Raw genomic sequence first — 26,822 nt, 5'->3', positions numbered from 1 at the left:
AAAAAGAGGACACATTTGCCGACTTCTACTTTTAACTAAGGATCACTATGACAACTTTCATTTTACATACCCATGAAAAAGAGGACGTTACCTGGAAAAAGAGGGCATGTGGCAACCCTTATCAGAAGCGTATAAGATTGCAAACTGCCAGGCTTTAGATTCCCCATGTGCCTGGAAAGAGGGTGGGCTGCCTTCATGCAGCTTGAAAAGTAATTGTTTTGGTGCATCCCAGGTTCTCTGCCATCTGGAAGTACAAGAGTAAGTGGTGGTAGCAGCTTCTGGGGAGTAAGACCCACTGGCAGCTCTGCAGGGCTATTGCAGTTGAGCAATGAAGGGGGTATGAGAGGTTCTCTTGGGTGCCCCCCCCCCCCACATTTCATTACAGCCAGCATCAGAGGACACAGCACTAAATGTTCCCAGGCGAGTGTTTCATGGTGGTCGGGAAATCTGAGCAAAAACAGTTGCATAACAATGAAAGAGGGAGGAACGATTGTGGCAGCAACACCATGAGATGTATGGGAAGCCTTGTCATGGGAAAGGCAGCTGATGGGGAGGTTGTGAGCCAGGATTGGAACCGATTGCTGCTCAGCCGTGGCTGGATGGGATTGGATGATGAACAAAGGGCAAGAAGAGGCGAGCCCTGAGTGTGCAAGATCAGAGCACTGTGAAGAAATCTCATCTCCATCAGAACCAGTCTGACTCTGGTTGGCACATTACCAATGGCAAAAGTTTCAAAATTATGCATGGCATGGAGAAAGTGGATAGAGGAAAGTTTTTTCTTCTGCTCACAAACATTAGAATTTGTAGGCATCCCATGAAGCTGGATGTTGGAACATTCAGGACAGGTAAAAGGAAGGACTTCTCCATGCAGCAGAGTTAAACTGTGGAACTCCCTCCTGCAGGAGTGATGGTCACTAACCTGGGTGGCTTTAAAATACAAGTTCAGGGAGGAGAAAGCTACTAGGCATGATGGCTTTGCCCTGTCTACACAGTTGGAGGCAGCAAATGCTTCTGAATACCAGTTGCTGGAAACCACAGGAGGGGAGGGTGCTCTTGTTCTTGGGTCCTGCTTGCAAGTTTCCCACAGGCATTTGGTTGACTCTTATGAGAACAGGATGCTGGGCTAGTTGGCCATTGGCCTGATCCAGCAGGATCTTCTTATGCTGGCGTCTGCTGTGGGCTACCTTCTGCCCATATATGGACTTTCTTTTTCCCCAAGGAGTTCTGAAAAATAATCAAAAGGGGTGGGTGTGTTTCTTTACCACCCAAACCATTTGTTAAAGTCTCCAGGTCATTTTGATCCAGCCATACATAAGAACAGATTGGAGAACTGTTGAGCCTGCAAAAAATGAGACTGAGAGGAGATATGATAGCCATCTTCAAATATCTGAAGGTAAGGAAAAGGTAAAGGACCCCTGGGTGTTTAAGTCCTGTCAAATTTGAATATGGAATATTCAAATTGTCTCCACTTTCAGGCTGAGGGAGTCGGCATTTGTCCACAAACAGCTTTTGGGGGGGCATGTGGCAAGCATGACTAAACCGCTTCTGGTGCATGGAACACCATGACGAGTGTCAGAGCACACATAAATGCTATTTACCTCCCTGCTGCAGTGGTACCTATTTATCTACTCACACAGATACAAAGCAATGGGAACTCACCCCATCATGCTGATTCGAACCACCGACCTTATGATTTGCAAGCCCAAATTGCTCGGTGGTTTGGACCACAGCACCATCTGCATTCCTGAAATGTCTGAAGGGCTGTCACATGGAAGATGTAGCATGCTTGTTTTCTCCTGCTCTGGAGGGTAGGACCCAAACCAATGCCTTCAAGGTACAAGAAAGATTCTGACTGTACACCAGGAAGAACTGCCTGACAGTAAGAGCTGTTCAACAGTAGAAGGGACTCTCATGGAAGGTGGTAAACTCTCCTTCTGTTATGTATCCAGTGGTCTGTGTTGGCCTGAGCTTGAGTATGGACTAAGAATTCTGTACTTCTGTGTTCTAATTCGATACATGATGTCCATCAAAGAACATTTCAGGATTTGGGCCTCTGCCATTGGCCCTTGAACTCTGAGTCGTGATTCACAGCTTGGAAGTTTAGACAGCCAAACATTTTGGGAGTGAGAGTGGCCCAGGCTTCCAGGAATGTATATAAGCAGTTGCTTTGCCCCTGTTTCCCAGTTATGTAGTTCAATAAAGGTTCTTGCTGTTATCACTGCATCTTGCCTCATGGGATCCCACCTACACTTCACCTTCCTTGGAGATTTTTAAGCACAGATTGGATGGCCACTTGTTGGGGATTCTTGAACTGCAATTTGTGCATTGCAGGGGTTTGGAGTAGATGACCCTAAGGGTCACTTCCAACTACAATACTATGATATGATTCTATGAATAACCTGCTAAATCAGGCCTATGCCCCATCTAGTCCAGAACCCTCTTCTCACAGTGGATGCCCACATTTCCCAAAGGAAACCCACAAGCAGACCCAAGAACAAGAGCAGCACATTTCACTCCTCTGGTTTCCAACAACTGGTATTCAGAAGCATTGCTGCCTCCAACTGCGGAGGTAGAACATAATTGGTGCTCTCAAATTTCAGCAGTACTCTGTGCAACGCTAAAATTCGGTGTGTGTGTCCCCTCCACCTCTAGCACTCAGTTCAACAGTATTGTTGTGGTGCCCCCTGCAGCGTGGCACCCCCGCAACCAAACCATTCACACTACCCTAGCAGCCATCAATAGCTTTCTCCTCCATGAATTTGTCCAATCCTTTTTAAAAGCCATCTAAGTTGATGGCCATCGCTGCCTCCTGTGAGATTGAGTTCCACTTTAATGTTGTGCTGCATGAAAAGGTCCTTTATTTTCTCTCTCATGAATAATGATGATGATGATAATTCTTCCCACAAGCTGTTCTCAATCCTTGTTCCAATAAAGCTTAGAACAAGTGCCCTATATAATTCCCCCAACCCCAGGGGACGTACGCTTATGTCTATAGAATAATAGGGGCCGTGGCTAGACCCCTGGTGGCGATGATGGGATAAGCTGAGTGGTGAGGGTGAAGTCTGGCTCACAATGGCTTGGAGAACAGGGAAGAAAAAAACACCACACACACAGGAGTAACAACTTAATAGACCTGAAAGAACGAACCACAAGAGGGGCACAGCCCAGCGTGGAAATCATAAATAAGTGATTATGAAATAACAAACCAGGATTCCCCAAGTGCCAGCAACCTCCTAGCATTCCATTAAAACCCATAAATCTGCCAATGGCTCAGGCTAAGTCAATTTCCTCCAGTGTATTAAAAACCCTTTGTTTACAGGGAGGGTAATTAAATCACAACGTCTCTTTAGTTCAAACAGAAATGCCCACTTTGTCTCCAAGACGTATGAAATTAAAGGACATTGTCTTCTTGGCATTGAGGCAAGTTGGCCTTCTGCATCAGTCATTCTTGCAACACCTGACAGGAGCAGTGTTTATAATGTTTGCCCCATGGGCAGGGGCAGAGGGCCTCTGTAACTGGAAAAAATAGCAGGTGGTGGATCTGGGGGGGGGGCTTGAAGTACCCCAAAGAGGCAAGTTTGCCTGTTATTGTGACCCTGCAAAAAGTGTAGGGTTCCTGTACATGAAGTGAAGTTTCCTTCCAAGAAACTTCACTGTCGAGGGCTACAAAGCCAGACCCCTTAGTTCCATTGAACCAGAACAGTAGTTTGAGTTCTATCCATCTTCATAGAGTTTTTAATTCTGTTACCCCTGCACGTTGAAATGGGAAAGAAAGTTTAAAAAATTGATTCAGATGTTAATTAGATGTTTTCTTTTGATAGCAAAACTAAAAGCCGAACAAATTAATCCAGACCCTTTACCTGCGACCTCTTGCCACCCAGGCAGGGTGCTAACTTGAATAAAATATTGGTGGAGCCCTGCCCTGCATGATGAGGTATGTGCACGCCATTGGAATGGCAAGGCCCATCAACTTGGGGGGCCCCAGCCCCCTCATATATTTTATTAGGGGGCTGAAGGAACCTCAGCCCCCTAGGAGTTGGCTCCTATGCACCCAGGTGTGTCTACAAGGACCCTGATTGAAAGATGGGATAGTTAATTTTTCCCCTGTGATCTCTGCCACTCTTGATTTTTAAAGTGTATTTTTAAAGTTTTGTGTCATTGTGCAACTGATTGAAGCTTATAGAATGATGCCTAGCATTGAGAAAGTGGATTGGGAAAAGTTTTTCCCCCTCTCTCATAAGGCTAGAAATTGTGGATGTCCAGTGAAGCTGAATGTTGGAAGGTTTGGAACAGATAAGAGGCAGCCCTTCTTCATAAAGCATGTAGTTAAACTTTAATTTCATGACAGCAGTCACGAAATTAAAAGGCACCTGCTTCTTGGGAGAAAAGCGATGACAAACCTAGACAGCATCTTAAAAAGCAGAGACATCACCTTGCCAACAAAGGTCCGTATAGTTAAAGCTATGGTTTTCCCAGAAGTGATGTATGGAAGTGAGAGCTGGACCATAAAGAAGGCTGATCGCGGAAGAATCAATGCTTTTGAATAATGGTGCTGGAGGAGACTCTTGAGAGTCCCATGGACTGCAAGAAGATCAAACCTATCCATTTTTAAGGAAATCAGCCCTGAGTGCTCACTGGAAGGACAGATGTTGAAGCTGAGGCTCCAATACTTTGGCCACCTCATGAGAAGAGAAGACTCCCTGGAAAAGACCTTGATGTTGGGAAAGATGGAGGGCACAAGGAGAAGGGGACGACAGAAGACAAGATGGTTGGATAGTGTTCTCGAAGCTATCAGCATGAGTTTGACCAAACAGCAGGAGGCAGTGGAAAACGGGAGTGCCTGGCGTGCTCTGGTCCATGGGGTCAAAAAGAGTCGGACACAACTAAATGACTAAACAACAATAAACTTGGGAACTCGCTCCCATGAGAGGCAGTGATGTCCACCAACCTAGATGGCTTTAAAAGAGGATTGGGTAAATTCATGGAGGATAAAGTTACTATATGCTTTGCCGCTGCAGTGAGAGGCAGCAATATTCCCTAATACTAGTTTCTGGAAACTGTAGGAGGAGAGAGTTGCTCTTGTGCTTGGATCCTGCTTGTTGGTTTCCTACAGGCATCTAGTTGGCCACTGTGAGAACAGGATGGTGGACTACATGGGCCACTGACCTGATCCAGCAGGTTCTGCTCATGGCCTTAAGAAAACCACAGGAGAGGAGAGTGATATTTTGCTTGAATCTTGCTTGCAGGTTTCCCACAGGCCACTGGCCACCAACCTAGATGGCTTTAAAATATGACTGGACAAATTCATGGAGGAGGAGAGGACAACCTATGGCTACTAGCCAGGATGGCTATTATCTGCCTCTGTGGTCAGAAACTGCAATGCTTCTGAATACCAGTTACTGGAAAATTCAGGACTGGAGAGGGTCCTTGTGCTTGAATCCAGCTTGCAGATCTCCCATAGGGACATCTATCTGGTCGCTATGAGTAGAGGATGCTGGGCCATTGGCCTAATCCAGCAGGCTTATTCTTGTGTTCTTAAGTTCTTAAACAGGAAAATCTCCAGTAGCAAATTTGCCCCACCTAAGATGTGCACATCAAAGCAAGCCTCCATGTTCTGTGTTTGGCAAAGTGGTAGGCAGAATCAAATAAAGAAGCTTCTTCCCAGGTGTTTGCAAACCTGGCAGATTCAAGCTTGGTGCTGAGATGCCTAGGGCTGGTGAATGTGATAGCATGATGGATTACATATCATGTATGTCCCAATCATTGAAATAACTCCAGAAATGTTGGAGGATAACTACAACTACCCACACATTTTGGTGGGTGTTTGCCAAGTGTCGTTATGATGAAACTGTTTTGCAGCACACCCATGTTTGACCAAACCGCAGTAGTGCCTACTGAGAGGATTTATGGGTCACAGGATAACTATGACTCACCTCCTCCCTCCCAATCAGCAGCCCTGCCAACATCTGTCTTGAAACACTTGGAGCCTCTTCCTGCTGGCCATGTCGCCCTCTCAGCTGTTGGGATCCAGCCCCATCACCTGCAACTATGTGGTGCAGAATCTGCCTTTGGCCTTCCCTGGGGCATCCTGAAGCTTCTTGGCACACTGGTCCTTGAGCTGAAGGCTCCGTTTCAATGCCCAAAGAGCAAAGAGGCAGCACAGCAGAATTTTATAAAATTATGCATGGCCTGGAGAAAAGTAGGTAGAGAAAAGCTTTCCTTCCTTCTCTCATGACGCTAAGAAGTCGTGGCAGATAAAATAAAGGCCTTCTTCACGCAGCACAAAGTGTAGAACTCACTCTCATAGGAGGCAGTGATGACCTCCAACCTGGATGGCTTTAAAAGAGGATTGGACAAATTCATGGAGGAGAGCTATTGATAGCTACTAGCCACAATGGCTATGCTCTGCCTACATAGTTGGAAGCAGCAATGCTTCTGGATACCAGTTGCTGAGTGGGAGAGTTTGGGGTACTCATGCACATACTTATACTCATTGCACTACTAATACCATGGAGAGCTATAGCTTCTCAGAGAAGCTGCAAGTCCATCTCCACAGAGGAGCTCAGAGAGGATGCCAGTCCATATGAACAGCAGAATTAACTCACTTAGGGAATACTACAGCCAGTCTTGGGGGAGTTCTGGAGTTTTGTCGAGGGGACACCTTCCCTCATAGGAATACTTAATTAAGTATTCTCTGTGAATAGTTCTTCTGCACTTTTTAACCCAAGCCAACACATCCTTGACATATTAACCTAATATGGATCCCTACATCGAAATTCCACTGATGAACATCCATACTTTCTTTGTAGAGATTGGTGACAGCAGTGGCTGCATTCTGGACAGGGATGCCAACTATAGGGGGTGGGAATGGCTTTGGACACCTCAATATTTGTGGGCAGGCGGCCAAGCCCCCCGATATTGAGGGGGCCCCAAACAGGTAGACCTCCCACCTGCAAACATGCAGCCTATACTCCCCATCCCCCGCCACCCATGCGCCAGCGCTCTCCTGTTGGCAGTGTACAATAGGGAAGGGAATCACAGAGGGTGATCTTCTCACTGCTGGCAGTGTACAATGGGGATCTCTGCAGGGGTCTCTGGTTTGCACACACACTCCCCCAAGATGGTGCATGTTGTGCATATGACATCACACATCACTGGGCCCCCTCAGTGTGGAGGGCAAGTTGGCGCTGGAATGGGACCCACAGGGCCTGGCTGCTGTCACACACAGACCTGGTAGGGCTGTGGCAGAGTTCTGCAAGAGGTGCAAGAGTTTCTACTGCTTGGTCTTGGTCCATGGGTGGCGGCAGCAGCAGTCTCACTGCCGTCCTGCAGCCTGAGTGGCCCTGCCCCATCAACCTGCTCAGTCTCAGCCTCAGATTTGGCCAAGTACTGCCACTGCCACTTGCTGAACCAGCTTTTGGGCCCATGCAGGTCCTGGATCTCTGCATCTCCTTCCTCCTTGGCCCCCTTCTTCTCCATCGTCTCCTCATCTCAACTGCCCACATGTCTCTCTGGTTCAGTTGCATGTCCCACTCAGCTACCTACATCCAGTGCCTCCCACGTCTGCTACCACTGACAACGCCATTAGCAACCCATAATAACCAGGCCAAGGAGCATCTAGCTGCTCTGCTGCCCCTGACCACACTCTATACCAGTTGCTGGAAACCACAGGAGGAGAGGCGGCTCTTGTGCTCAAACCCTGCTTGCAGGTTTCCCATGGGCACCTGGCTGGCCACTATGCAAACTCCATGCTGATGCAGCAAGCTTTTCTGATGTTCTTATGAACTTGACGTTCTTATCAACATAGAATGGGGTGGAGTTCCGCCTTGTTCTTCACCTTAGGCAACCTCAGGCAAGCTCTTCAAGGCGGCTGCAGCTCCTGGATTATGAATGTCAGCAGCAGGTGAACAAGAAAGGCATGAAAGAACATTTATTTGCTCTGGCACAGGGAAAGGTTGTTGTTAGCTTTATGCAAATGGAAGAGATAAACCTGAGGAATGGAAAGTGGTTGCGTGGCTTGGCACCAAACCAATATAGATGGTAGCCACTGCTGATGGCAGTTGACCCTGGGTTGCAAGCCAGTAGCAAAGTGCAGCAATAAATGAATATGGAGATGGTTATTCTCCTTTTCCTGGATTGAGCCATGGTGGTTATGCTGTGCCTCCACAGCTAGTGTGGTGTAGTGGTTAAGAGCGGTAGTCTCATAATCTGGTGAACCGGGTTCGCTTCCCCGCTCCTCCACATGCAGCTGCTGGGTGACCTTGGGCTAGTCACACTTCTGTGAAGTCTCTCAGCCCCACTCACCTCACAGAGTGTTTGTTGTAGGGGAGGAAGGGAAAGGAGAATGTTAGCCGCTTTGAGACTCCTGAAGGGGAGTGATAAAGCGGGATATCAAATCCAAATCCAAACTCTTCTAGAGGCAGTAAAGCTGGAAGCCACAGGATGGAAGAGTTGTGCTCAAAGCCTTGTCTTTATCTTCTCAAAACAAAATGAAAAGCCCACACCTGTCCTCTCTTGTATTTTTTAATTGAGCATGCACAACTACCCCTCTGAGTGCCTATTTGCTTCTCACTTTGAACCTACAGCTTTGGATTGCTAATGCTGACTTTCAATCTCTGCTTAATAACCACCAATGAGGCCTGCTCAAAGCACTCTCCTCAAAAAATTGGAGCATTGGGGGTGGGGGGGGGAGAGAGAGAGATTATTTGGCACCACTAAGTTAGATGGAGTTATGAAGATAAGTGAGCTCTAAGAAAAGATTTTTTTATATATATAATTACTAGGTTACAATTAAATTTTTAGGATTTGAACAAAGGATATCTAAAATTAGAGAAATAACATGGGAAAACTAGATAATAAGAATCGAAACAAGGTGATAAATTGCTGGCAAAATTTTATTGTGAGGAACGCAGGAGCGGGAGACGTGAGGGAGTCCAAAGAAGTTAAGAAATTATGTTAAGATACATGTTATATTGTTTCTTTTTTGTGTATTGTATTCAAAAATTGTTAATAAATATTTATAAAAAAAAGAGAGATTAATACAATTTTTATTTTGCAAATTTCAGTGAAATAAAAAAAATAGCAATAGTTACAGCACCCTCATATATCATTGTTGCAATAGATGATTGGAAAGATTAATAAGCATTAAGATTAGAAAGACAATAAATAAAACGACTGTCTGATGTATCACCCCTCCCAAACCCATTTTGGGCAGATGGTGATCATAAAGGAAAGGTAGGAACAGATACTATTTATGAAAGGTAGGGACAGCTACCATACACTGCTGAATTGTCAGAGTTAAAATGCAGTTTGAATTTTTAACATGATTTTGGTAAGCTGGCAACTCTAACAGGCAGAAGCATTGGGGCCAACTTGTAAATTTGGCAACCTAGTAAGTTAATGTTTACTGGAGACACTGAAGCTTTTGCAAACATGTATCAAATCTCTTTGTGCTTGTGTGTGAATGGTTGTTTGTTTACTGGAGCACAAATAAGCAAAGCAGCTGGTGTGGCCTTGCAGGTGGGCATGGAAGCAAGCTGGACTTTTGCTGCATTACTATACAGGGTACCTCGGGTTAAGTATTTAATTCGTTCTGGAGGTCCGTTCTTAACCTGAAACTGTTCTTAACCTGAAGCACCACTTTAGCTAATGGGGCCTCCCGCTGCCGCCGCGCCGCCGGAGCACGATTTTTGTTCTCATCCTGAAGCAAAGTTCTTAACCCGAGGTACTATTTCTGGGTTAGCGGAGTCTGTAACCTGAAGCGTATGTAACCTGAAGCGTATGTAACCCGAGGTACCACTGTACTACAAACTTTAGGTCGACACAAAGCAAAAATGTTCCTGTACATGAGAAGGGGGCAAAACTGAGACAAACTTTGACATTGGCTATGGTGCTTTTGCAGCCCAGTTCCTGTGGGGCAGGACAGTGCTTCACCATCCCATGGAAGATAGAGCAATCTTGTTTTCTGCCACTCCAGGGGGTGGAGCCGGCAAGCCGGCAGATTCATATTACAAGAAAGGAAATCCTGACTAAGCTTAGAAATCAAGAGACACACTCTTTTTGTTGTTGCTGTTTACTAATATGTACAAAAGAGGAAGAATAACTGTTTGAAATACATATTAAATTCGCCTGTTGGTTTTCAAATAATGTTTGTTGTGATACAAAACTCAGTGGCAATCTTATATAAGACTGATAATTACAAAATGCCTCTTGCATCATTTCATTCCGATAGTATGACTGACTCCATTTTCTTTGCACCTTTTTTAAAAAAATTATTAATTAAAACAAGTCGTAACAATAAACTTCAAACAGAATTTGAAACCATGACTCCATTTTTCATTGGAATCTATCATCATCTTGTTTCTCACTTTCCCTAAAACTAATCATGTGTATTCATTTCATCACCTGTGAAAGATCTTCATCTGCTAATTTCGGAGAGTTCAGCATTTTCCCAAGCATAATGCATACTTGGATAGGTGACTGTAAGAAGGTGACTAAACATTTTTTGATCATCCTCTAGTGCTGGATCTTCAAATCAACCAAATAATATTACTGAAGAGTCTGTTGGCAGTTCATACTCCATGGCTTTCCTGATTTCTATTCGGATTTGGTCCCAACATGATTTGATCGGGGGCCATGGCCAGGGAATGTGTACAATACAGTATGTTTGCATCTTAGGTGTATTTTACTTTCACAAATTCAATTATACGTGCTCAGCTCCAGCAGCACCACCAGCTTTCCAGTGAAGTTTTCAGAGAACAAGCAAGAAAGACTAAGGCAGAAGGGAGGAGGGAGGCAGACAGAGGAAGCCCGCAAGTTGAATGGAGAAACATCAGAGGCAGGTGGAGCGAGTGAGAGAGAGATGCAGGCAAAATAAAAAAAGCTGGAAAGGAGCTGCAGCTTCTGCCTGTCCTTTTCCTCCCTTCTGCAGCCAAGGGAACCAGGTTTATTCTTCCTCTGTCTGCCTCCACCACTTACCTGCTCATTTTGCAGCCTAGGGAGCCAGATTTCTTCATCCTCCAGCAGCGGAGATACAGGGAAGTCCCCCCCACCTTCCAGCAGGAAACTGGGCTATGCACAATTTTACATATGTGTGCTTCCTATGCAAGTTGCAATCACACTGTTCTGTCATTCAATGTGGATGTTGCCCACATAAATTGCTGTTGTTGTTGCTGTTGTTGTTATCCCAACACCCAGGCCTCAGTGATACAGATCAGATTGGCCTCTTCTTCCACAATGAGATCATGGATGAGGGAGGTCTCACTCAGAGTCAACCTGGCATTCAGCAACAACCGCAGCAGACCTGAAAGCTGACTGATAGGACAACTCTAATTCCTTGGGTTCAAGGAGGAGCTGGCATACAGCACAGTCACCAACTGCCTGAGCCGCGTGCTTCTTACCTGGCCTGCCTCACCTCCCACGCCATAGCTCACACTACCATGAATCACTATGATCAGGGGGTCTCTGCTCTCCCCAATTCCTCTCTTCCCAGGCACTTCCCACCAAAACCCCAAATTTAGAAACATACATGTTACAAACATTTTAGACAATTGAGGTCATATTTTAAAAAAAAAACAAAAAAAAAAACCTGCTAAACAATACCCCAACCCAAAGGTCTGTTTAGCTGCCTCAGCTTTCAGAGCTGCAGCTCCTAGGCCATGAGGAAGAGCCCTGGAAGAAGGGGAGCAGGTCTCCCAAGACTCACAGCCAAGAAGGTTGCGATTCCAGGAGTTCCAGATGCTTAGCCAGAGTTTGGTTTCCTCAGAATGAGGCACAGCAGAGACAGTGGTGTCTTTCAGATATATGGTTTATTTACACATATGTACAACCTGAGCCTACAATGGAGGGGCTCACAGCATTACCACCCCAAGAAGGTCTTGCTTCTCTCATGGCCACAGTGTTGGATCTCAGAAGAAATTTGGCTTCCGCCTACTTCTAGATTCTAGCTCACACACCTCAACTCTGGCATTTATCTTTCTAACTGCCAGACAATTGAGGGAGGGTGGCCCATGCATTTGCCCTCAGGGCATAGAACTGCTTCTTTCATTACTTGAATGACCCATACCTAGGGGGCCAATACCAATGAACTTGTCTGGCTATTCCAGCAACTGTGTTCAGTCTAGGAATTAGAGGAGATTCAGGCATACAGCCTACCCACCCCCAAACTCACAATGGTATACAGGCAATCCTTGTTATGTTCCCCACATGCGACAGCAGGGCCCACATAAAGAATTTCATTCTACCCCATTCCACCCTTTTAGTGACTTTTTCAGGTTACTTCCAGGTTTGGTACTGTGCTCAATCATGCATCAGCTGGAGATGCATAAATCGGCCATTGCTTGTATATTTCTCCTGGAACCCCTTGTGACTTTATCAGTGCTTAAAATTTCAACTTTGGGGGAATTACTAAGAAATGCATACAGTACTTTCTCAACAATTGGCTATTAATATGTCACATATGAAGGTACTGCAGAAATGGTAATTTGTCTGTTTTCCATTTCATTTTTAATATGGTAATTCGTTTTTACAATACCTTTGTTCAGTAATGGTCTAATTTCAGTCAGTCCATATTGCTCCCATTATTGCATATTTCTTAGCAATTCTGTATTATCAAATTCTTTATTATACTAGACCAGGGGTCCTCAAACTTTTTAAACAGGGGGCTGGTTCACTGTCCCTCAAACACTGTCAGGGGCCAGACTTTAGTTTTTTAAAAATGTGTATTTACACGGAAGTGGCTCCCCTGTTTTTTACTCGAGTAAACCCATTGACATGAGTGGCCATGCCTAACCTGGGTCCATTCATTCCAGCGGGCCTGCCCTCTGCGTAAAAGTTAAGTTGACATCACATCCCACCAGCGCAACAACACCTGGGTAAGTGTGCACCATGCAACGGTCCCAGCAATATAGTGGCAAGGTCTCTGTGTGCGTGTGTAATCGCAGGCTCCATGCAAGCGCCACACAAATCTTCTTGCAAGATTTCTTCTTTTTATGCTCCACTTTGCTGTGGGGAGACTGAGAACAGCCCCCCACCTGAGGCCCAAGCCCGGTTACCTGCATGGTGGCAGCATCTCTTTCTTCCTCATATCCCACCTGCCTGTAAAGGGGCCATGGCCGGCACAGCAGTGTCGGGGAGGAGGAGGAGAAGCAGCAGCAGCAGGAGCCACCAATGGCACAGGAGGAGGAAGAGGCATCGGAGGAGGAGGCCAAGGGGAAGCCAGGGGCCCTTGCCGAGTGCACACTGTCGCCATGGGGAAAGCGCTGCTCAGGTGCTGGGGACAGCAGTGCTGCCTCCACTCTGCTCCACGCCGTCACCTCTCCTGTGCGCAAATCCAAATGTCACAGCTTCGGATTGGCTGCAGGAGCTTCCTGGAGCCAATCAAAAGCCGTGCCAGCATTGCCACCCACCCAGAAGCCATGTCAGCATCACTGAAGTCAGTCCCCACATGGCGAGGCATCCACAGTGCGCAGGGACTGACCGAGTGGGCAGCAGGTTCTGTGGGCCGGATTTATGAGCAGGGGGCCGCATCTGGCCCCTGGGCCATAGTTTGCCAACCCCTGTACTAGACAGCTATCAGGGATGAAAAGTCAGGACATAATGCATTGCTATATTAAAAAATTCCATGTTAAAATTGTTGCTAATGCATGAGTTGCTTTAGATAATTGATCGGCCTTTGCGATTACAGTCCCACTAAATGTATCACAGTCTGATAATTCTAGCTTTGGAGATATTTCTGGACTTTGTATCCATTCTCTCAAATATGCAACATAGCCACATAATAATGTTTAATAATGTTTGAGTCATGCACGAGTGCACATCCATGTGCCACTTTTGGCACCGAAAGGGAGTGGGGCCAAAATGGGACAGGACCAGAACTGAGCAATCCACACACATGAACATGGCAGCCAGGATTGGAACCCTTGCAGAAGTGGCAGCTCCTTCTTTTTATGGAGGAAAAGAACCCTTTTAAGGATTATGGTATCCCAGGTATCCCAAGAAATCTCCAAAATAATTAAATCACCTGTTCAGGCCTCCTCACCACTGTCATTGTTGAATATGTGGACGGACAGCATGAAACTTGTGCTCTAAAGAGCTTTTGACATGGATGTTGGCTGCAGCGAGAATTATCAAATTGGTTGGAAGCATCCCCCAAGGGTCATCTAGTCCAACCCCCCTGCAATGCAAGAATCACAGCCATCTGACCTCTGCTTAAAAACTTCCAGGGAAGGAGAGTCCACCATTTTCCATGGGAGTCTGTTCCACTATCTCTAGACAATTCATTTCTTTGAGTGTATCTGGGATGTATTCCAAAAGCGTCTTCTGTTCCAGCACCACACTCTTGATCCTGTCCTGCACCGTCTTGGAGGAGCAACTGCAGACAGCCTGTCAAACCCTCTCCGTCAGCCCCTTCAGCTGTACTATGCAATTTGAAACCACAGGTCCTTCTGGCAAAATCTAAAACTTCCACTTTGTCCTTGATATTATTTATATCTTCTCAGTGCTCATGCTGTTCTATTCTTCTTCCGTGTGGCTATACTTTTCTATTGTTTTTCTAAGACATTACAGTTTTCTAAGACATTACAGTAGTTTGGATTTATGTTTCCATTTCAGAACATTCTGTTTCCTTTAAAAAAAATATTTTTTTTGCTGTCTCCTTTAATTCACCAGTTTTCCCCCACCACCCATTTATCAATTTGCCTAGTCTGTTTTCACTTTCTTTCCATTTTTCTTCAATCACCCTTATAATCTTATGCTCTAGGGTTGTTGTTGGGGGTTTTTTTTCTGTTAAGTATCTGTCCTCTAATTCTTGAAGTGGTGCTGAGAGGACAGCTTTAATATCAGATGCAGTAAATACTTTCTGTGGAGCTTCTTATTCTCCATCTCTCCTCCTATTGCTTTTAACTTTCTTATTTGCATTTCTAAAAAAGAAGAAAAAACTCAGTAGTCCCTGTAGGCAAACTTCCATTCATGCAATATCAACACTTTTTAAAAGACCCCGTGGTGGCTTTCACCACATGAATCATTACTGCTCAAACCACTTGGAAAGAAAGGAAAATGGCTCACATATGCTGATTTATTAAAGGAACATGGTGGAAAATGGAAATTAAGAGATTATGATGAGATCAAAGACCACTTTCAGAGTTGATTGCATTATCAACAACTATATGAAACACATAAAGAAGACAGCAAAAAAGGATTTAGTTATACTAGATCTAGGTTTCAAACAGAAGTGATTGAAGGGAAAGTGAAACTACTGAAGGCCGCATACAGCATACTATTAGAATGGGAGACGAAAGATGAAGAGGTAAAATCAGTCATGATTAAATGGGCACAAGATGTAGGTCACAACATTATGATGGAAGATTGGGAAAAATTATGGAAAACTGACTTAAAATGGCTCACAGATTGTTTACAGATTGTTCCCTATTGAAGGAGAATTACATGAAGATGATGTACAGATGGTACACAACACCAGTGCAGTTAGGGAAAATGTACAAAACTAGTTCAAATATATGTTGGAAGTGTAAGGAAAAGGAGGGGACATTTTATCATATGTGGTGGGATTGTAAGGTAATTAAAAAATTTTGGGAAATGATATACAACGAATTGAAGAAAATGTCCCACTTAACATTTGTTTTAAAAACCCGAGGAATTTTTGTTGGGGATTGTAGGGAAAGACCTGCCAAAAAAGTTGAAAAACATCTTCATGTATGCGACAACAGCCACAAGAGTTCTGGTAGCACAAGGATGGAAGACTGAAGAAAACCCAACTAAAGAATCATGGCAAGAAAAATTGATGGACTATGCCGAACTGGCAAAACTGACATATAAGCTACGGGACAAGGATAACTGTGACTTTAAGGATGAATTGGAACCCTTTACAAAGTATCTGAAGATGCAATAAAGCGAACTGGACTCCTTGGCTGGTTTTGAATAAACATTCACAAACTTTTAATTGATAATAATCAGCTAAATAGTTTGAGGATCTGTACAACTTTATAACATGCAGAAAACAGCAGTCTCAGAGAAACCAAAGACTGGAACTGAGGGAAGTCGGAGGTGGGGGATGGGGTTTTGTGTGGGAGGGTGGGGGGGAGGAGAAATGGGGGGAAACAAGGATAATATGTTTTTGGATAATATGTCTTGTTTTAATTTTGAATTTAAAAAAAAAACACTTTTTATGCCAGTGAAGATCTGGTTCACAAAAAGAGGGACAGGTAAAGAACACAAAGAGCCGTGTTTAACCATTTGTTTTCACCGAGAGAAAAAAGAGAGGAAATGATATAAGAGACCATATTGAAAAGAAGAGAGTCAAGTACTGAGAGTAGTTTAGAGTGTTGGACTAGGACCTGAGAGAGACCAGCCTTCAAATCCCCTTCTTAGCCATGAAGTTCAGTGGGTGTGACTTTCAGCCGTGTCTCTCCGCCTTACCAAGTAACTCTTTTGGATGGAGCCTTGACTCTCCTCTGAAGAGTGGGGCATATAGTTTGAGTCATTGGGTTCATCAGTCCTGGTGAAGAGACTGCTCTCCTTTCAGCACATTCCTCTCTCAAATGACCAGTGACATCAAGTAGAGTTGACTTTAGCTTGTCATCCACGAGAGTGGCAAATTTCTCAAACTTTTGGTCACCCCCCCCCCCAAAAATAGTAACAAACTCTTAGTTCAATTAAAATTTTGCTAGTTCCAACTTCTTGATAAAATCTAGAAACTGTGTCACATGACTGTTACACTTCTTCTTGGACTCAATCTTTAATTTACATGGTTCCCTTACCGTGAACCAGCTGAGAGTCTGATAATAATAATCCATAATAATAGACAATGCTACATCATCCTGCTGATCCCATCTGCTTATTAATGCTGCATCATCTGTAGGTTTATCTTGCTTAATGCAAGTGATAACCCCTCTCATTCTGAGAGTCACTTCCAATCTTTTGCACTGAGTAAAGTTACTTTCTGTAAGTTTTAGCAATCTGGGACCCTGAGAAGCAGTGGGATTTTGGATATACATGCATGCATAATTTTATTTTTATTCCACATTTCCACAGTTAAAACCATGCTCAAGGTAGCTTGCAACATTTAAAAAATCCATAATAGCAGTAAAAAAGGTAAAGGTAAAGGACTCCTGGGGACGTGGGTGGCACTGAGGGTTAAACCATAGAGCCTAGGACTTGCCGATCAGAAGGTCGGCAATTCGAATCCCCGTGACGGGGTGATCTCCCGTTCCTCGGTCCCTGCTCCTGCCCACCTAGCAGTTCAAAAGCATGTCAAAGTGCAAGTAGATAAATAGGTACCGCTCCGGCGGGAAGGTAAACGGCGTTTCCGTGTGCTGGTCTGTACGCCGGCTCCCTCGGCCAATAAAGCGAGATGAGCGCTGCAACCCCAGAGTTGGCCACGACTGGACCTAATGGTCAGGGGTCCCTTTACCTTTACTTTACCTTTAAAGGACTCCTGGCAGTTAAGTCCAGTTGCAGACAACTCTGGGGTTGCGGCGCTCATCTTGCTTTCAGGCCGAGGGAGCCAGCGTTTTTCCGCAGACAGCTTCCAGGTCATGTGGCCAGCATGACTAAGCCACTTCTGGCGAACCAGACCAGCACACGGAAACGCTGTTTACCTTCCCGCTGGAGCGGTACCTATTTGCACTTTGACGTGCTTTCGAACTGCTAGGTGGGCAGGAGCAGGGACCGAGCAATGAGAGCTCACCCCGTCGCGGGGATTCGAACCTCCAACCTTCTGATCGGCAAGCCCAAGAGGCTCGGTAAACAATAAATAAAATATTCAAAAATACACAACCAAACTGAACAATTTCAATGTAAATCACAAGATCAAAGCTACAAAACAAAAAACAAAACCCAGCAACAACTCCCATCCCCTGCAACAAAACACCCCAGCCCAAAGGTCTGTTCAGCAGCATCAACTTTAATAGCTAGAGCCAGTCAGGGTGCCAGGCCAGGTGGATAAAAGCCTGCAAGGCAGGGAATAGGTCTTCTAGGACTCATAGCCAAGATGGCTGTAAAAAGAAAAAATACCAAAAAGAATTTAAATGGTGGCAAGAAAAGTGCTGAGAGAGATTGTTCTGAAATATCTCCAACGGGGGGTGTGGGGGATGTCTGGTTGCTTGGAAAGGGGTGAAAAAAGGAGGGGGAACTCTCTGGAACTCAGAATAACAATAAAACAAAATAAAACAAAAGGGCTTTGCCTGGAGTCTCATGGCTTAGCAAAACCACCAAGGGTGTGTGTGTGGATATTTCTCTGCTTTAAAAACCAGGCTTTAAAAAATCATTTTAAAATCTGAAATCAACAAAAGTATTCCGCTCTAGAATCTCATTTAAAAAATTCCTGCCTGGGCCCATAACCCATGTTGGTGCAAGGAAAAAAATGGTATAAATATAGGAGAATTCCTGGATGCTAAGATCTAAGTTTGGGGCAAGTACTATTTGGTGAGAGAATCCTAGCAGAGATTTAAAATGCAGCAAAGTAAAGCATGGAAATATAGTCTGTTAGACCTTTAAAATATGTGCTTCCAAATTCCTTTCAAAGTTTCCCACTTCCCCTAACATAGAAAAAGACCACATGTTTCATAAGTTAAAAATTGTTGTTTTACAAACTCTCCAAAGGTCAGATTCATGTGCTTTTCCATATAGCATTCAGAAAACCCATTAAATTGAACCTTGGTTACGCAAAATACCCCTTCAGATTCTCTGCACATCTGACAAGACCTAATTGAGTGGTAAGATCGGATTTTCACAAGCCCTTGGACCCAGGTGGAATTAATTGGGACACATTACAATCAAAATATGGGTCCAGCAAAAGTGTTGATGAACCCTCTCTCTACTGAACAGATGTTGCTCATGAAGTAAAAATGACCTGAGAATCAGAACCTTTGCTAAACCACCAGAAGTGGAAAAATCCACAATCTGCTCTAATAGAAGCAGCTATGGAATGGCCGGAACAGCAATTAACACAAATTGTGCAAGGTTTTGTGCTATTATGTCATAGGCAGAAGCCTATGACAGCCATTAGAGATGAACAATAATAATTCCCACTTCACTGCTGAAGGACCAGACACTGGCAGAAAAAGAACACAGAGACATATTCTGCAAGTCTATTTCTATTCTCAGTGACACAAATTCTCGCATCAGGTGTGCAGAATTCAGTATTCTAAGTTTCCCAGCTTAAAGGCAGATTTCTAGACCTGAAGGATTGAAGTTAATCAAGAAAGCATGCCATGTGGAGGATTCTTGGCACAATTCCCAATACTTGGGATGGAACTTATGTCAATGCTTCGGAGGAGACTGGCTGATATAAATTTATAAGCTCGTCCATCACCGAAAGCTCCCAAGGCATCACCTAAGAGCATTCCATATAAATAACCCATAAAACATTGAAACAGCAGAATAAGTATGCAATTTCATGGCTGGGGCATTTGACCCTTTCTGCACTAACAGAAGCAGAAGCAGAATAAATTATGTACAACCAAAGAGCATAATAAGAACCTGATGGATGGGGCCAATGGCCATCTAGTCCAGCTTTCAAATACTGCTCCCACAGTTGTCAACTAGATGCTCCCAAGGGAAGCTCAAAAGCAAGAATCAAGCACAAGAGCACATTCTCTCCTCCTGTAGTTTCCAGCAGCTGGCATTCAGAAGCATTGTTGCCTCTGACTGTGGAGGCAGAGCATAGCCATTATGGCTAGTAGCCATTGATGGCCTTTTCCCTCTGTAGGAATTTGTCTGAACCTCTTCTAAAGTGATGGTTGTGGCCATCACTGCCTCCAGTATGAGCAAGTTCCATAGTTCAACTATGTGCCAAAAGGAGGAGGAAGAAAAGGAAGAAGGAATTTTGTTTAAATTTCATAATAGCATTTTGTCTGGTTGGCAACTAGGCTAAGCAGACAGAATCAAGAACTTCCAGAAATGGCCTTCTATTAAATCATTTCTTTTTTAAAAAAAAAAAAAAAACCTCTCATGTGAGGGCACTTTAATGTCTTGGGAGCTTCTTCCCTCATACATTATATGGTAACTTTCCCAAGAGACAGGTGCTTCTGTTCCAATGCGTTCCTCTCCAAATCGACTAGTGGGTTGGCTGTTGGAAAGAAATGGTAAGAAACTGCTTTATCAAAGCTTGCCTTCCCTTCCCCACCATTAACTTTACTGTATTCAAATTGCAAACTCACCTGGGACTTTATTGAGATTGAGAGTTTTCCCAAATGACTTTCCCTACTGTGGGATTAGAATGTGATCCCAGTTTAGATTTTTTTTTAATTTGGGTGTTTTAGCTCAACAGAATTCCAGGATGGGCTGCTGGAGTTTGCTGTGTTAAGGAAGTTCATTTGTAGGTGTTTTTTGGGGTTAGGGTGTAGGTGTCAAATGGAGGGGTGTGTGTACCATCTCTCTCTCTCTCTCTCTCTCTCTCTCTCTCTCACACACACACACACACACACACACACCCCTTATAGCCTGGAGTGCAGTGTCCAGTTTAGGACATCACAGTTTAAGGAGGATGTTGACAAGCTGGAATGTATGCGGAGGAGGGAAGGCAGAATGATCAATGGTCTGAAAACAAAGCCTTATGAAGAACAGTTGAGGGAGTTGGGGATGTTTGGCCTGGAAAACAGGAGACTGAGAGGAGACATGATAGCCATCAAGGACATAAAGGGCTGTCACATGGAAGATGGAGCAAGCTTGCTTTCTGCTGCTCCAAATCTTCAGGTTCAAATGACAAGAAGGAGATTCCAACTAAACATTAGGAAGGGCTTCCTGGTGTTAAGAGCCATTTGACAGTGGGATAGATTCTGTGATTTCACTAAGCATGCCAAAATACAAAAGTACAATCCATTTTTGAAGAATATCAATCCTTTTTACTTACTCATTTCTACACAGCATCCGTTCTGATTATCTGGCCATCTTAAAAAAATATTTAAAACAGCCATTCCATAATTCTCTGTAGTGCAGTTTTCCAATAACTGCCAATAACAACTTCTTCGAGAGCCAGTGTGGTGTAGTGGTTAAGAGTGGTAGTCTTGTAATCTGGGGAGCCGGGTTCGCGTCTCCGCTCCTCCACATGCAGCTGCTGGGTGACCTTGGGCCAGTCACACTTCTCTGAAGTCTCTCAGCCCCACTCACCTCACAGAGTGTTTGTTGTGGGGGAGGAAGGGAAAGGAGAATGTTAGCCGCTTTGAGACTCCTTAAAGGGAGTGAAAGGCGGGATATCAAATCCAAACTCCTCCTCCTCTTCTTCTTCTTCTTCTTCTTCTTCTTCTTCTTTGCTACAAATGAAAGATTATTCATGTACAGATGGAGAAAACTGTGGAGGAAAGTTGATGACAGACCCCATCAGAGTCTTGATGGGTCTTCCCTTTATCATGTTCCAAAAAGCTTACAGATCAGTCATCACCTTGGTTCGGTTATTTACTTTGGATCAACAATTGCATTAAGCTGTGAAAGATTCCAGGGGTTGCACAAACTCTGTACTGGGGGTGCTGTGCTCTGAATGCAGCACAACGAGTGGTTATATCCTGGGCCTCACCAGTGCCATCATCCACAGACAGCTGCTGGCAGACCTGGGCCAGAGGAACTTGGCAAAGACCTTTCCCTTGTGATAGTGGTTCCAGACGATGACGCTGATGCAAGGTTTTTTGATGACATTTAGTCACCACAAATATGGATGCCACCAGTTATTCCTTTTTAATAATTAGTTTTAATAATAATTTTATTATTTATACCCTGCCCATCTGGCCATTCTGAGTGGCTCTGAGCACATATAAAAACATAATAAAATGTCAAACAGCATTTATTTATTTCATAAAATGTATATGCTGCTTGGTTGCAATAAAAAACAAACAAACCTCAAGGCGGTTTACAAGAAGAATAAAACAATAAAACTATCATTAAAAGCAACTGAAACATTCAGAAAATTAAATAACAGTAATACAATAATCCATAATCCTAACCCATGGGGAAAAAAACCTCTGCATCTCGAAGGAATCCCATCCTTGTCACCCGTGAAAAAGCAGCATGGCAAGGAGGTGATACAGAGGATGTATAGCAAAGAACTAGGGATGGAACAAACCATGCAGCAGGATGGTAATGCAGAACTGAAACTCAGCAGCACACTGATTGAGAGATGATTCAGCAGCCCCTGATCATGCCCACCCAGGGGGCCCAACACACTGCACTGCAGGTGCTGATAAATTGCAGCGTGGGATGCTTATAAATACCAACTGACAATTGGTTCCTGTCCTTCTAACTGCTGGCATTGGGGTGGGGGGAGATGGCAAACTCCCCAAAGATGGGTTTGGGGGTGCTGAAGTTGCTTTTGCTCCTTCTCCAAAATGCCATCTGTTCTGGTGCACAGAGTTTATCAGATTATTATGCAAACACTTCCTAGATTTTGGGTGGAAATCTGATATCTCAGAATCACAGAACTGGAAAGAACCCCTTTGGTCATCTGGTCCAACCCACAGCAATGCAGGAATATGAAGCTAATATTATTTGACACTTAATGTGTAGCCAAGCCTAAATAAGTGTTTAAAGAATGATTTACAGTAAGAAAATAAAGAAATAGAGCAAGTTGAATAAAACATCTAATTAGGACCAAAAAAAGTCATATTTGGAAGAAAAACAGTAGGAAAAAAGAGAATAAAACAATTGTGTGCGGCCTTAGGAAAACCAAGCTTTATAATGAAAAATAAATATTATCATCATCAAACCTTTATTGGCATCACTTACAAGCATTCAGAATAAATAGGCCAGAACAATCTTGTCGCCATTTCAACAATACAGTCATTTGCCAAAGGGAAGAAGAGGTGAGCAATCTATTTCACCTCTATGGGTCTCCAGCAAGGGCAGGGTCCTGCAGCGTACTTCAGCGGCAAAAAATCAAATAGAGGAACTTAGCTACTGTCTTGGTGAGCTCCTGGTCTCTCCCCGTAATAAGAAGCATATAACCTCTGTCTCTGGTTTCCATATTGGGATACATAGATGGTCTAAGAATTGTTGGTGGAGATCATCATACATTTTACATTTAAGGGCCATGTGAGCTAAAGTTTCTGCCAGGTGGGCATCACATGGACAGATCCTATCTCTTTCTGCCATACCTGCAAACCTACCCTAAAGAAGTTAGAAGGATTAGAATTGAACCTAGCCAGCAAAAAAGCCCTTCTTTCTTGTGAGTTAAACAAAAATTGTAAATAATTAAAGTTAAATTCCTGTGCCCAAGAGAATCGAAAATAAAGAGAGGAACATGTTTTTTCCACAGCTGAGATTAGTTCCTGGCGATCTATGTCCCACAGCCTAGTTTTTAACATGGCCTTGGCGATTGGGAAAGCCACAGCACCCAGGAGATCCTCTGAAAGCTCAAGTTGCTGTATCTTTGTGCAAAACAGTTGTAGCCCTGGGGAAGGGAAGGAGTCTGACAGAACTTTGCTAAGTATATTTGTCTGCTGAAAAACAAATGTTTAGCCAGGATAAAAGAAAATTCGTCCAAGCAACTATCTCTAGCTTATGTTGGCCTCCCTGTAGACACAGGGCTGCGTAAGGTACACAGCGTGGGACAGTGAAAATCTTAAATAGAAAGGCTGCCTGCACTCATTCCACTGACTGGGTAAACCCTGACATCCAGATTGAAATTCCATAGAGCAGTTGAGCTCTAACTTTGGCATTAAAAACCTTGAGGGCAGAAGTGATGTGTTGGTTACCTCTTGTTGCAAAGAAACGCATTATGGCCTGCATAGACAGCTTGCTGGCGTTTCCCACCTCTGCGCAGTGCGAAGGCCACTGGAGCCTGTGATGGAAAGTGATCCCCAAATAGTTTAAACACTTATTTCTGTTCTCTTATGAAACAGCTGTACCAAATAATGCAGGGGGGGGGGGAATCAAACGGTAATGTTTGATTCTATTAAAGACTGGCATCAGGAACAGGAATGGACCAAAGGAAACCTGAAATTCAAAGCAGAGTGCCAATGAAGACTACAATGTTTCTAAAAATTGCCAGCATACTTCATTGTTCCCATGTCTGTCTTTGAAGAGAACCGAAGAGGAATTCCAATTTGGTGTTGGTCTTGCCACAATGCTGCTGCTCTCCTCAAGATGTCTACTCTGCCCAAAGAACAAGATGACAACGCTCTACAAACACAGAAAATCTTCTTAGAGGGAATGTATAAGACTCTTGATAACCCTCCTTATGAAGCCATGAAAGCTGATGTCCTGTCAAGTAGTCTTCCATCTCTGTAAGAGATCCAAATTGCATACACCAGATTTAAACAGCTGATTCTAATAGATAACAGTAGACTTCTGGGATACTGATGTGAAATGGTTTTCATTACAGTGGTACCTCGGGTTAAGAACTTAATTCATTCTGGAGGTCCGTTCTTAACCTGAAACTGTTCTTAACCTGAAGCACCACTTTAGCTAATGGGGCCTCCTGCCGCTGCCACGCTGCTGGAGCACAATTTCTGTTCTCATCTTGAAGCAAAGTTCATAACCCAAGGTACTATTTCTGGGCTAGCGGAGTCTGTAACCTGAAGCATCTGTAACCCAGTCTGTAACACTGTATTGGAGTGTACAAATTGGCTAGAAATCGTTAGGAGATGTCTGAGAAAAGCAGTAGAGATTATTGATTTGCTAGAAGCAGAGAATACGAATGTTCTCCGTATAGAAGAGAATGCTTCTGACCTGTGTTGTGTAATCTCCTGCCTGGTTCAAGTTATGATGGATGCACACTGCAGAACTAAGCTGGGATTTCAGAGTCTTATTCAAAAAGAATGGATCATGGGAAGACATACTTTCCTGGATCGGTGTAACCATCTGTGGCAAACTGACAGAGAAGAGGCACCAGTTTTCTTGTTGTTCTTGGATTGTGTATGGCAGTTGGTTCAACAGTATTCACTAGCCTTTGAATTTACAGAGACTTGTATGTACATACCAATATTTAGCACCTTCTTCTTCAATTCTCTGCATCAAAGAGACACTATCATGTATGGAGGAGAAGGCACCAAACTTAGTTATCTTCAAGTTTGGGACTGGTCTGTGCAGTTTGAACCTGAGGCACAAGCCTTGCTGAATAATCCTCTTTATGCTGAGAAGCCAAAACAAGATAAGAGTCAGAAAAAACCTACACAATTCAAGCATCAATGGAAGCTTCTCTTACCAGTGACACAAACAAAACCATCCCCCCAAAAAGGGGTTTTTTTAAGGAAGAAATGGACCAGTTAATAAAAAACCTCTTTGGCAAAAGGATCAGCAGGGTGATAACAGCTGCTGATAAGCTGCAGAATACCTCCAGAGAATTTTGGGAGTTGGCACATCAGATCTGCTGATCTCCATGGAATCCTGCTGGCACGCTTAGAGGGACCAGAAATCAAAGTGTGGGTGCAGAGATATTTGCGATGGATCCCTGAAGCTCAGCTGCCTAGTGGTGGGACAGTAGCCACTGCAACAAAAATCTTGGATGTGATGGAGGATGTTCAAGGTTTGCAGAAGAAAATGGATGAAGAACGCAGCCAGAGTCTCTCAGAGGAGGGCGCTGCAGCAGAGTTTCCCTTCCAGAGAAATCCTGCTCACCTGTCTTCTTTATTTCCATTTGCTAGGCTTCAAAGACATTCCCTCAAGCCAGTTTTACCTACGAGCACCTGGAAGGATTTGGAAGGTGAGGACTTGGCTAGGAGAGATGATGAGTATCTTGATTTAGGGGATGTTTGATGTGAGGCTTATGCTCACAAACAGAAATGAAAACACTGGCACACTTCTCTCCAAACACAAAATTGGTTTCCTGGCAATGGCTTTCCCTTCTGCCCAATGAAGCTTTTAGCATATGAAGATTTCCTCACTTGAGCACCCACAATATTTTCTACATGAGTTTTGATCAAGCATTTTAATTAGTTCTTTCCATAAGCATGGGAAATACATAGCTGTGTTGCATAGGGCCCAGTTGAAAAATAAAGTAAAATACAAATTAGTTGCTCAATCATGGAAAGAGTTAAGGTGTTGGGGCACTCTCAAAATCATAATAAACTTCTTGTTGGAACATAAAGGGGGGATGGTCTCAGAAATATCCACCAGAATTTAAAAATGTCCTAGCCAGGTAAGAGTGTCCTCCAGGCACATCTTATAATGCATAGAAAAATATGTGCTGTTTAAAAGACACCCCCGGCGTTTCTAAGAAGAATCAGGTGCCATATCAGGGCATGTTTAGCCTGGAGAAGAGGAGGTTAAGGGGTGATATGATAGCCATGTTCAAATATATAAAAGGATGTCACATAGAGGAGGGAGAAAGGTTGTTTTCTGCTGCTCCAGAGAAGCGGACACGGAGCAATGGTTCCAAACTACAAGAAAGAAGATTCCACCTAAACATTAGGAAGAACTTCCTGACAGTAAGAGCTGTTCGACAGTGGAATTTGCTGCCAAGCAGTGTGGTGGAGTCTCCTTCTTTGGAGGTCTTTAAGTAGAGGCTTGACAACCATATGTCAGGAGTGCTCTGATGGTGTTTCCTGCTTGGCAGGGGGTTGGACTCGATGGCCCTTGTGGTCTCTTCCAACTCTATGATTCTATGATTCTATTTTGTTTTGTTTTGTTTTTAATGAACTTGACAGGTTCATATTTGCCTTTTTAAAACTCCCAACTAGAGAAATACTAGGTGTTTCTCTCATTCATCCTACTTGTTCTGATCATCCATGATCTGCAGAATAATAGTTCATTGTTGTATCTTAATAAGTGTCTTTATTTTCAGTAACTTAAGAAAAATAAATCCTTAGACTTGAAAACTAAAGTGTTCAATCTGTGCACATTATTTTATTATGTATTTCAAAAAAATTACATACCACTTG

General features: G+C 43.8%; 2 pseudogenes across 2 annotated transcripts; both read left to right on the top strand.

Annotated features, from left to right (window-relative positions):
• The first annotated feature begins 13,167 nt into the window (after positions 1-13,167).
• On the top strand, positions 13,168-24,581 carry LOC309333319 (myotubularin-related protein 12 pseudogene; annotated as a pseudogene). The gene is made up of 2 exons: positions 13,168-13,320; positions 23,810-24,581. The product of its transcript is annotated as a myotubularin-related protein 12 pseudogene (transcript).
• Positions 24,553-26,168, top strand: LOC309333318 (myotubularin-related protein 12 pseudogene; annotated as a pseudogene). The gene has a single exon. The product of its transcript is annotated as a myotubularin-related protein 12 pseudogene (transcript).
• The last annotated feature ends 654 nt before the right edge of the window (positions 26,169-26,822 follow it).

The sequence above is a fragment of the Podarcis erhardii genome (genome assembly GCF_964252035.2).
Source record: "Podarcis erhardii genome assembly, chromosome: Z".
NCBI lineage: Eukaryota > Metazoa > Chordata > Lepidosauria > Squamata > Lacertidae > Podarcis > Podarcis erhardii.
Note: the sequence above shows the minus strand (reverse complement) of the source record. Positions and strands in the feature narration are given on the sequence as shown.